General features: G+C 37.8%; 1 pseudogene; it reads left to right on the forward strand.

Annotated features, from left to right (window-relative positions):
- Window positions 1–661: 661 nt before the first annotated feature.
- LOC110302467 (BCL2/adenovirus E1B 19 kDa protein-interacting protein 2 pseudogene) lies at window positions 662–1,594 on the forward strand (annotated as a pseudogene).
- Window positions 1,595–11,201: the final 9,607 nt, after the last annotated feature.

Consider the following 11,201-nt stretch of genomic DNA (forward strand, 5'->3'; position numbering starts at 1 on the left):
TTGTTAATCTTGTTCTGGCAGCTGTAAGCTTAGTCATTTTGACTGTTAAACTATGTTTTATATTTGTTTAGTCAGCCAACATTTTTATCTGGCTCTGCACTTGGCCTGCTAGTACAGTTTGGAAAGTCCCTTTGAAGGGGGAAGGTACTGGTAGTCTTGGATTTATTTTGGATATTACAGGCCCATGCTTTTTGGGAATGGGGAGGCTCCCTTTTTTGGAGTTAATCTTCTTTATAAATAAGCTGTAAATCACATGCAGAAGGAACTTCAATCTTTAGAGTCTGTGCAAACAGCAACATGGAATATGAACTGCAGATATAGGCTATAACCAGGATGAAGGAGATAAAATAGAAAAAGAAAGCCAGGGCAGTGCCTGGCACCAGTCCAGAGGTGGTCACTTCTTCCGGGGCATGCGCACTGAATTCAGGTCAGCTGCTGCCACCCGGACTGCAATTGAGACCTTCCAGGAAAAGCTGGGCCCCGTCTCCACAGCCAACCAAGGGCAGCGGGCTCTGCCCGGCGCTGCTTTCTGCAACCTGGCCATCAGCCCCACGTTGCCAGCCAAGAGGGGCAAAGAGGACAAGGGGTCGGGGCTTCCTCCAGGGACCTTGGCTGCCTGGATTTCCAGGAGCTGGAAATTGACATTGAGTCTAGGTTGAGGATGGAAGGTGTAGAGCTGAAGGAAGAATGGCAGGATGAAGATTTTCTAATATCTTTACCAGAAGATGACAGCATTGAAGCAGATACACTAGATGTAACTGAACCAGACAGACAACCTGGCTCACTAGAAGTTAATGGAAACAAAGTACGGAAGAAACTGATGGCCCCAGACATCCGCCTGACCCTGGATCCTGGTGAAGACTCTCTGGTCGGATGACTTGGATGAAGCTGGAGAAGTTGACCTGGAAGGCTTAGACACCCCATCAGAGAACAGTGATGAGTTTGAGTGGGAAGATGATCTTCCCAATCCCAAAACTGCTGAAGTCATTACGGAAGGCTCGATTACTAAATACACAGCCACAGAAGAAAAGAAAGATGGACGCCGTTGGTGCATGTTCAGGACTGGAGAGCAGGACCACAGAGTGGACATGAAGGCAATCGAACCCTAGTTATTAGCCATGGAGGCTATGATGGGGATGGCTTAAATGCCATTGTTGTATTTGCTGTCTGTTTCATGCCTGAGAGTGCTCAGCCTAACTATAGATATTTGATGGAAAATCTCTTTAAATATGGTATTGTCACTTTAGAGCTGTTGATAGCAGAGAACTACATGATCATTTACTTAAATGGTGCGACAACTCAAAGAAAAATGCCCAGTCTGGGATGGCTCAGGAGATGCTACCAGCAGATTGATAGACGATTAAGGAAAAACCTAAAGTCTCTAATCATATGCACCCTTCTTAGTTTATCCGAGCACTTCTGGCTGTTACAAGACCATTTATCAGTTCAAAATTTGGTCAGAAAATTAAATACTTCTATAATTTGGCAGAATGGTGGAACTGTTCCCATGGAGTATGTTGGCATACCAGAGTGCATCAAACAATTTGATCAAGAGCTTAATAGAAAACAAGAACCATCAAAAAGTGAGCAGTAAGTTCCTCGTCCAGCCCAGACAACAAAGAGCACCAGGGAGGCAGGGCTGTAGTCCACTCTTTGCTCAAGGGTTTATGTAATCTGTTACAAAGTTTACTTGACTTCTTTCCAAATGGACTCTTGTACAAGGAACTGTTCATTGCTGTCATGGTTTCCAACTCTTGAATTTAGCTCTTTAATAACTTTGATGATTGTAATCATTTTATATTGCTAAATAGCAAAAAACTACACTTTATATAAAGCAATTTTTACATTTGTTTATTGATATGCATCTTCAGTAAAGTATATATATATATGTATATATATATATATATATATATACATGTGTATATATATATTATATATATGACAAAGGAAAGAAATATATATTTTTATGTTGGGGCAATAATTTTTAGTGTGTACCTATCTCATGGATGAATATATACAAGTAAATAAGACCATGATTTTAAATGTAAAGTGCATGTATGACTTTGTTTTTGTAATTGGGATAAATTTCCTGGGTAACTTAGGCTGGGTTGTCCTAAAGCAGGGACAGGTAAACTGACACCAAGAAATACCTAAGGTCATGCATGTGGTCGAGATAATAGTAGCAGCCTGAGCTTCTCCTCCCTGAAAGCACATTGTTTCTTTATGTGGTGGAAGGGCAAGTGGTTGAACAACTTGCTTTCCTCTCTAAAGATGTATTTTAAAAGCTAGTATTTAGGGTTTATATATTTGTATGTAAGGGACATTTTACTTTACCCAAAGTTAGAACTGTTGTAAAAAGAAAGAAAGAAAGCTCTTAAGATGTGTTCAGTAATGTGACATAAGTTGTGTCATGTGTGTGAAGCTGTGAGGGGTTGCAGAGGCTTCCATGAGTATTTATGATCATCTCTGTCTGTAGAGCAGATGGAATGCTATTGCAGGGCTCTCCCAGTGGGGCACTTTACCAGAGGACTTCCTTGTCAGCTGTTGGAGCACAATGGGGTTTGGCCTAAGCAGATGGGTGTTCATGTTGCTGTTGGATGGTGTACAGTGCTGTACTGAATAGATTCTGTAAGGATTGAAGTGCTGCTGCTGTGCACTCAGGATGACATTTGCTGGATATAAGCCTTCATTTCATGTGGTTATGTACTTTGACTGATCATTGAAATAAATATTATTTGTGCCTCAAGAAAGAAAGGAAGAAAGAAAAGAAAGAAAGAAAAAAAGAAAGAAAGAAAGAAAGAAAGAAAGAAAGAAAGAAAGAAAGAAAGAAAGAAAGAAAGAAAGAAAGAGGAAGGAGGGAGGGAGGGAGGGAGGGAGGGAGGGAGGGAGGGAGGAAGGAAGGAAGGAAGGAAGGAAGGAAGGAAGGAAGGAAGGAAGGAAGGAAGGAAGGAAGGAAGGAAGGAAGGAAGGAGACCATGACTTTTGCAATGGAGGTAGCAGATGCAGCTGGAGGGCTTCAGAGAATAAGTTGGAAAGCCCGTAATGTTCAAAAATTGTGCTTAGCCTTTTGATAACTATCTGAAAAGCGATAATAAAAGAAAATGGTAATGTCTAAGGATGTAAAATGCTGTCTGATTGAAGCTCTGGCAAGTCTGCATGAAGGAAATAATTTCTAGCAAGGATATGTATATTTCCTCACTAAGGAGTGAATTAGTCCTCTTCCCTACTTAGTATATCCTCAGCTGAACATATTTCTTTGGTGTAGGGAGAGTGCTTATGGAATTCACGTGAAGTATTTGACAGGACCATTTGAATCATGTTTTAAAGAGCAGAAAGAGTTATATGTTTTTGGGCAGTTTAGAATATCAATGTGCCTCAACATTGTTTCTGTACCTCCAACTTTTCATATTGTAGTTTCAATACCAAAGAGGTGTATCTCTTTTTGGTGTTACACGAAACACAAGAGATGGAGTCTTGACAATCAGGTATGGATTCATCCATCAATGTTAACCAAGGCTATTAATGTGTGTCTACTATCAAAACCATCATTGAGAAAAAAATTATTTGTAACATCAAATGTCAGGAACCAGGGCTGGTATCAATAGAGTGCTTCAGTTATTAAACAGGATACTTATGATAGTACAGTTGAACTTGTCCAAAATTTTCAATTAGTCACAACCCAGAGAAGAATGTTTACAGGGACAATTTGTCTCACAGGTTATCTGCTTACCCTGAAGAAAATAATTCCAAGACAGAGTTATACATCTTCACATAGCCTTCATAACTTCCTCAACTTCCTCTTTCCAAAGCACATCTACTACCCCTCCCTATAGAGTGACTGAGCCAGCTTTTAGCTTTTTGAGGCTTCCATATTTCCCATTGTAGAGAGGCAGCCTTGCATTGCATATGCAAATAAACACTGTCATCTATTAAGTTCAGAATATAGCTTCTTCTTTTTGTCTTTTTTATGGTGCCTCAGAAAATTGAATAGATAAAATGGATTATGGGGTAAATGTGACACTACTGAGATTTAGGTCTTGTATTGAAATCCTGGAATCCAAATAGTAAAAGGAGAGAATACACTTTGGCAAGTTGTTTTCTGTTATGAACATGTCTGAATAGCATTTTGTTGCGAGCCGTCCAGCGGCTCACAGGGACAGGTACACCTGAATAGCAGGCCAGCACTGAAAGAGAGAGAAACTAGGCGAGAGGAAGATGGAACCAAGACAGTGTTCTGATCAAGGTTCAAATTTTTAATGGCAGACACGCTTTATAAAAGGGGGGGGGGTGAATAGCACCAGGGACTCTCAGCAGGTAGTAGTATCTTGAAGAGAAACAGTGGCAGTGGCAGAACAATTGAGTGATCTAGGGAGGAAGGCTCCACCCTAGATAATTGCAAGGTCAAGTTCTGGCTTAGCCTGCTATGGGAGGCTACAGCATTTGACAAGAAAAACAAAAGAAATAAGTAAACAAAATATACAGGAAGACACATAAAACTATGAATAAAGTAAGTAAATATCTATCTATATATCTATCTATGTATCTATCTATGTATCTATCTATCTATTTACAAGGTCAGGAACCATTTTTATACTCAAGTTCTAATCTACTAAAGGACAAACTTTGATACATCTTTGCTCATTGTAATGCTGAATGCATTATTCATCACTTTACTTGCAGGTTCCAAAGAAGCTATAGACTAGACTCACTCAGCACTTATCACATGGATCCCTTCCCTACACCTCTCCATCCCAATGGCAGGGCTTTGCTTTGCTTTCCTTTCCCTAGTTTCTCATAGATATAGAAACTTGATTTTGGCTATGTGCATTCTTGGCTCCTGGCTTGTCTTGGCTTCTTTTCTCAGCTCTCCTTTTCTTCCCACTCTTGGTCCTACTTCCTGTTAATTTTTCTCTCACTCTCTTACCAGTCAGTTTCTTCACTCATGGCCTGGTTCAGCCTCTACCTTTCTAGATGCCTGTGGCTAAATTCTCCCTCATATCTACAATAAAATCCTTCTCCTCAACCATATCAAGGAGTGCTCATATCTCATTTTCATTCACTCGTTGCTCTAAACATTTACTCCCTTCCAAGGTATTCCTTTGCTGTGATGGTTACCACCTGGATTATGTTACAATCAGAATAGCAGGTGTGTGAAAAGAGAGTCCATCAATCAAGGAATGCAAAGCCTCATCTCAGCTCATACTACACCCTTGCAGTCTTAAAAGTCTCTGAGCCATTAGACATTCTACATTAGGTTTTAATTTTAAATTACAGTGCTTAAAAGGCTTATGCATCCTTCACTGTCATCCTTAAATATATTTCTCATCCTGGACTCAGGTTAAATTTTGGAAAATGAAAAAGACAGGAGGCTGCATCTCTGATGGTGTAGGCATGAAAGAGGACACAGCAATGATTTTTCTAGAATCATTTTAATTAACTAGTGTTGTTTAGTTTTGAATAGTTATTACTTATGGTCATCATACCCACCTAGTAGAATTATGCTTTGTTTACAAAGAGAACTTTATGTTAGGCCATAGTTAGGAGAGTCATGACGTAATGATGATTGTTACCCTGTGATGCCCACTTGAGTTATCCATATGAGAAATGTTCTCTGAAATAGAAATGGGCCTAAAGTCTAAAAGTCTCAATTTGTTATAGAATCAGACCCAACAGGATAAGTATAAGACATTGTCTTGGGAATGGGACTTAATGGCTTGTCAATCCTGATTAACAAACTTCTGCATCTAGGCATTCTTTTTGTTTTTTATTTTTTGTTGTTGTTTGTTTGTTTTCTTTTGTTTTTTTGAGACAGGGTTTCTCTGTGTAGCCCTGGCTGTCCTGGAACTCACTTTGTAGACTAGGCTGTCCTGGAACTCAGAAATCTGCCTGCCTCTGCCTCCCAAGTGCTGGAATTAAAGGCGTGCACCACCACCACCTGGCACATCTTGGCATTCTTATTGATGCATGGGCCAATTGGATTATACTTCCTGCTTGATTTATCCTTATCTTATTTCCGGTGGTGTGGAATGCAGCAGCCTAATGTATATATATTTTAGGTCAAAAAGTAGAGTCCCCAAAATGTCAACGCTGGTAACAATGTAATAAAAAAGAAAGCCTAGGACCAGGTAAACATACAGACTGTTGTTGGATAAACAGAAGACGTGACTTCAGCACTCTTTAAAAGTCTCATACAGTCAATGTCTGATATTATAATTTGGGTTCCTTTTAACTAGGACTTCACTTAGTATGTTCCCCAACATACTATACATATGAGTCATTTATCTCAGTCAACTGCGTCTAGTTTCAGTTAATTGTAGAGCTTTTTATCAACTTAAAGACTCCCACCCTACATTCTGACTTATAATAACCACTTGCTTTTTCACCATTGTGCTTCTCTAAATCCCCTGAGAGATATCCATAGCAGTTTGATTCCGAGTAACACTTTATTTCTACACATGGAGGGTCCATTTAGTGGTTTCACCATGCATTTGCTTACAAAAGCAAATAAATAATATCTTATATTCAGGGCATTAGCTTGAGCCCAAACTGTTTTAACACTAAAAAGCTTTTTTTTTTTTTCTTATTTTTCCTGAGTATATTGGGTTATTTCTCACAGAGGAATAGAATATCTTTAGAATAGAGCTAGTAGACTCTCCACTGTGTGTTTTATATACTCCTGGTAGGAAAAATAAATACTTTTACTTTTGCTGTCAAGATGTCTCTTCAATAGGATGGATTCATGTCCCCTGAAAAGTTAATGATCACCAGAATTAACAAAATGATATTATTTATTATTTTTAAAAGCAAAGCAACAGAAGGGAGAATGAAAATGTGAAAAATTTTCAAACTTGACATTTACAGAAAAAGAAGAAGGTGCTGAAACTTTTGTTTCCCCAGAGGTATAGGATAATGCTTTCGCATACGATAATGTGTTAAAAATACAGAAAAAGTCAATGCCATGCTTAACTTTTCTGCTCCTACATTTTAGATCTCAGTCTCAGTTTGGAAGTCATATAGTATTTGATCCCAGTTCTCACGACAAATGATTGTGTTTTATATCACATGTTCCTGTTGTACAACCACTCAAAACGTCTCAATTTTAGCCTTTCATATATATATAAAATTTGTGTCTGTGTATTTTATATGTGTTCATGTGGGACTTTGAAAGGCAGCCTGTTCTCTTGTTGAGCTAAGTTTAAACCCTGGAGACCCAGCAGTTTAATCTGCAAGGAACAGAAGGCTTGTTTGTGGCTCCTGACAGGAAGCCCCAGCTCCATAATTCTGTGGTCTTCAGTCTTGTAGTCTGTCTGGACTCCACCCCCACAGTTACCTGGCAACAGCAAGGTAGCCCAGCCCACTATAAAAAAAGCTGCTTTCTCTCTCCTCATTCTCTTATACTCTTACCTCTTATTCTCTTGCTCTTATTCTTGCTCCCTTGCTCTCCCTCTTTCTGCCTTCCCTTCTTCCTATCTCCATGTGGCCATGACCAGCCTCTGCTTCTCTACTCTCTCCCTCTCTCTGCCTTTCTACAATAAACACCTTAAAACCAAGGACCATCTCTGCTCATCTAAACCCACCCTGCTGGAGCAATGGAGTTTGTCTTTCACTAACAAACTGGGCATTTAACCTCCCTACAGGAGGTCTGCCTGTGCACCAGCCATGGCCACCAGCCAAACCAACCTGACCACTGAGTAAGATGCCTGAGCTAGTCAGACTCTCTCCCCTCTACAGTAACCTGCCAGAGCTCTCTCCCCCTACCATTTTCCCTTCAGCCTCCAGGCCAGAGTCTGCCCAAGGGTATGTTCTCCTCAATGTACACTGGCATCTGGGATGTCTGAGATGAGAATCCGTTGTTCTTGGCCTCCATTGCTGCCCATGGACCTCAGAACAGGCTCTTCCATGATGCTCAGCAGTCTGTGGTGCCCAAGAGTTGGAGCCCAACTTAGGCAGTTCCATGGGGACCCCAGATTGTGCCATTTCCTCACCCCTGGAGCAGGATCTGTGGCTTCTCACAGTCCAGTGCCCACCCAGTAGTTCCACAGGGTCCACAGCACAGACAAGAAATGAGATTGCTTCAATGAAAGCATATGCTGTACTGTCAGGTGCTTAATAGAAAAACTTATGTCTCAAGAAATCAAGAAAATTGTTTGATCCTTAAGAAAATGAATCTTTGTAATATCATGCAAACTTGATTGTAATATTTCTAGGCAATGATTGTGACAGTTACAGCCATCTATGTTTTTGAATTTCTACATCTTTAAGCCCCCCTGATATGTTTATACAGTTTATTTGACTTCAGGTATATTTTGAAATATATGTATATACAAATATGCATGTAACAACTATTAATAAATAGGAGGCAATAAACTTGAAAGAGAGAAATGAAGTGTATATGGAAGTTTTGGAGAGAGCAAAGACAAGATAAAAATGATATAATTATATTATAATCACAAAAGTGAAAGAAAAAATAAGTCACTGCCTACAATATAGACATATATAATTGAAAGTAAAGGTAGAACCTGAAATGGCATGTAAAATACATGTAAAATAGTGAAAAACATGCATCTTCATAGCATAAAATCAGAAACTCAAGTACATGGCTGTTGAATGAATCAAACCAAATTTCTTCTCACAGATATTAACTGAAAAAAAATAGAAATTTTATCTGATACTTCATATGGAACACATGATTCTCTATAAAGCACATTAATCATTCAATAAAATTGCATATATCAAACCTCATACTGTCTCATTTAATTGAAAGTATGTGCTTTGGTTTTCTAATATTTCTACAACCTGGAAGTCAAAAGAGTTACAGTTAAGATTCTCCCTGAGATAGGAAGGGTTTTACTTTTCCCAGAATATTCACTTTTCCATTTCTCTTCTACATGAGTATTAATAGATCCTTAGAGACTTGAATAGCTTAATGGATAATTATTGGCTCTGTGAATTGAGCCTCAAACTCATAAATACATACTCTGTGTTTCTGCTCAAGATTTTAGCAGATCTGATCCAGAATATGTTTTCTTCTTCTCAAATTCATCAGCTGCTTGAGAAGGGTCATGATTTATTGTCTTCCTACCAGTCCAGAACACAGATCCTGGGCCATCATCACACACACAAGACGAGTGTAAAAGTGTATCAGTCAATTTGGTCATCTTTGAATGGAAATAATTTACATCCTTAGTAAGCGCTAATCTATGCAAGAAACAAATGAGAGACAGCAGTGCATTTATTGTTGGCACCAGAAAGGTAAAGATATTTGGTGTTGGTTAACCAAAGACAAAATACATCAATAAGCAAAGTTTTATGTCATTGTGCAATCAAGTTTACTTTATTAGTTAAGCATATGTATATTCATTAGTTAATATGAGAGCTCTCATACTGTTTAGTTTTTTATCCATTAGGATTTTAACTTATTAAGAATATTTTCAACCATAAAATGAAAGTGATATCTTTCTGAACTATCTGCTATTGATTAAAAAATATCATGAGCTTGAATATATGAAGGTAGAGATGAAAATGATCATAAGGACCAAATATCAAGAACCAGTGATTGGGGCAATGTACAACACATGGGATTATATTATTTATCAAACTGAGATAGGAATATTTAGTTTAAGATGAGTCTAGTATCCTGAAATATGAAGGCAAAGTTTCTATATAGCCAGAAATTGTAGGAAAATAAAAGAAAAAATGAGTGAGTAGAGAAACATTTACCCAGAGCTTCCAAATATCAAATCATGTATTTCATTGAAGTTGTACCTTTATATATATATAACTATTTCCCTATAAAATATATTTATGCATTATCATCATGTTAATTTGAGATAAGAATTATATTTTATATAACTTATTGTGATATTTTTAATTCTTGAGATTTAAATTTAATTCCAATATTCCTCCCTTTTTTTCCTTCCTTCCAAACCCCCACAAAAGCCCTCTCAATTCTTCAAATTAAAGAGCACTATTTTCAATAATGATTGTTGCATATATATACATACATATACCTAAATGTTTACTGTTCACTCTCTTACATTGTTATTTGTACAAATGTTTCTATGGTTTATTATTCTTTTTGAAAATTTTAAAATGCCTTGCATTCTAACAGTGTGATAGTAGTTTGAATACAGTTGGTCAGATTGCATCCCCTGTATAACCAAGAGCCATCTATTCTACCAATTGAACCTTAAATTTCTCTTGCCCTAATCACTGGAAAACTCCTACACATTTTATTTTCTACTCTGTGTCACTAATATAACATGTAGTAGAGCTGTATGTGCCTTTTTCCTTTCAGCTATTATAAGAATGGCCCTCAGATAAGGTGAAGTAGGAGCAGGCAATCAGGATGTTAAAATCGAATAACACAAACCAAATCTGTAGCTTGTCCTCATTTGTTAATTTACCTACACTGTTTACTGCAGCATTTATTCTTGATCCCTTCTCCAAAATACACACACAAACTTCAATGCAAGAAAAACAATAAAATCACAGTTTGAGGTTCTATACTGAGGAAATAGGAAACTGTTAGAGGGATGTGAATAGATGATTCACTGGGTGAGATATTTGTTGTACACAATGAGGATCTGAGTTTAATTACCAGCATCCATAAAAGGGCATGGTGGGGTGTTTCTGTAATCTTCACACTGTGTGAGTAGGATTTCACTATCAGCCAATGTAATCCATGTAAGATCTAGGATCAGTAAGCTCAGGATCAATATATGCCTTAAAATATAAGATGGATAGTAACAAAAGTTGACCTCTTACCAACTCAAATTTTTCACATGAGTGGACACTTACTTTCATCACCACCCTAGAAATGTCTGAATTTACTTTGAAATTTCTAATTATATCTCAAAACATATGCCAAAAGAGGATGTAGGCTCCCATGTTGTTGAAGTTACAGGCTGTTGTAAACTATCTAATGTGAATGGTGGGAACAAAACTTCAGTCCCCTTTAAGAGAAGGAAGTGGATTTTAGCTGCTGATCCAACTCTCCATGTCTGATTTCAGCTTGTGTACTCAAAATATAAATCCAAGGAAATAATCTTAGGCACTTTTAAAAGATTAAATATATATAACTTCTTTATAGATTTCTTTCATTAAAATGATATTTTCCGAAGGCAATTAGGTAAAAGGCATGTTCTTCTTTGTATGTAAAATTTTGTTAGATTGATTTTTACTCTTTTTTGAGTAATTAT

Source organism: Mus caroli, unplaced genomic scaffold (genome assembly GCF_978045245.1).
Source record: "Mus caroli unplaced genomic scaffold, Mus_caroli_1 scaffold_11, whole genome shotgun sequence".
NCBI lineage: Eukaryota > Metazoa > Chordata > Mammalia > Rodentia > Muridae > Mus > Mus caroli.